The sequence below is a fragment of the Aplysia californica genome, unplaced genomic scaffold (assembly GCF_000002075.1).
Source record: "Aplysia californica isolate F4 #8 unplaced genomic scaffold, AplCal3.0 scaffold01145, whole genome shotgun sequence".
NCBI classification, from domain to species: domain Eukaryota; kingdom Metazoa; phylum Mollusca; class Gastropoda; order Aplysiida; family Aplysiidae; genus Aplysia; species Aplysia californica.
Window position 1 is genome coordinate 94,144 of NW_004798415.1, and position 648 is coordinate 94,791.

A 648-nucleotide genomic window follows, 5' to 3' on the forward strand; every position below is an offset into this window, starting at 1 on the left:
CCTCACGGTCCAGCTTAGGGACACATTTGAGAGGCATCACAGAAAACACACAAACACACCCGTACCTCACGACGGAAACCACTCAGCTGGGTACCCCCGCACTTACGTAACGAGAAACAATATACGTTAGCTGGAGACTCTGAAATCCCACAACACCACTGGAGAGACGAAGGAGCACATGCAGAGACAGGGCCAGCCTTAGTACATGCGATCTTTAAGTCTTTAAGATTACAGTGTCTTGAAATAACAAACACTCCGAAAACACGATTTACTTCTCAGCAGATTGTTTGCATTGTTATCCGAATGAAAGGTCTCAAACGTAAAATTCCTTCGTGTCTTACATCTCAAAGAAAAGAAGAAATTGTCTGACCACAGCTTATTTTTTTTCCATTGAAACAAACATCCACATATTTTATCCAACCCAAGGAAGCAGATGGAAGAAAAATAAAATAAAGAGCAGAGACAGAAACTTAGAACACTGGTCGATGGGGGAACTGGGACACTGGTAGATGGGGGACATTGCTAGATGGGGGAACTAGAACACTGGTAGATGGGGGACATTGCTAGATGGGGGGACGAGAACACTGGTAGATGGGGGACATTGCTAGATGGGGGACATTACTAGATGGGGGACATTGCTAGATGGGG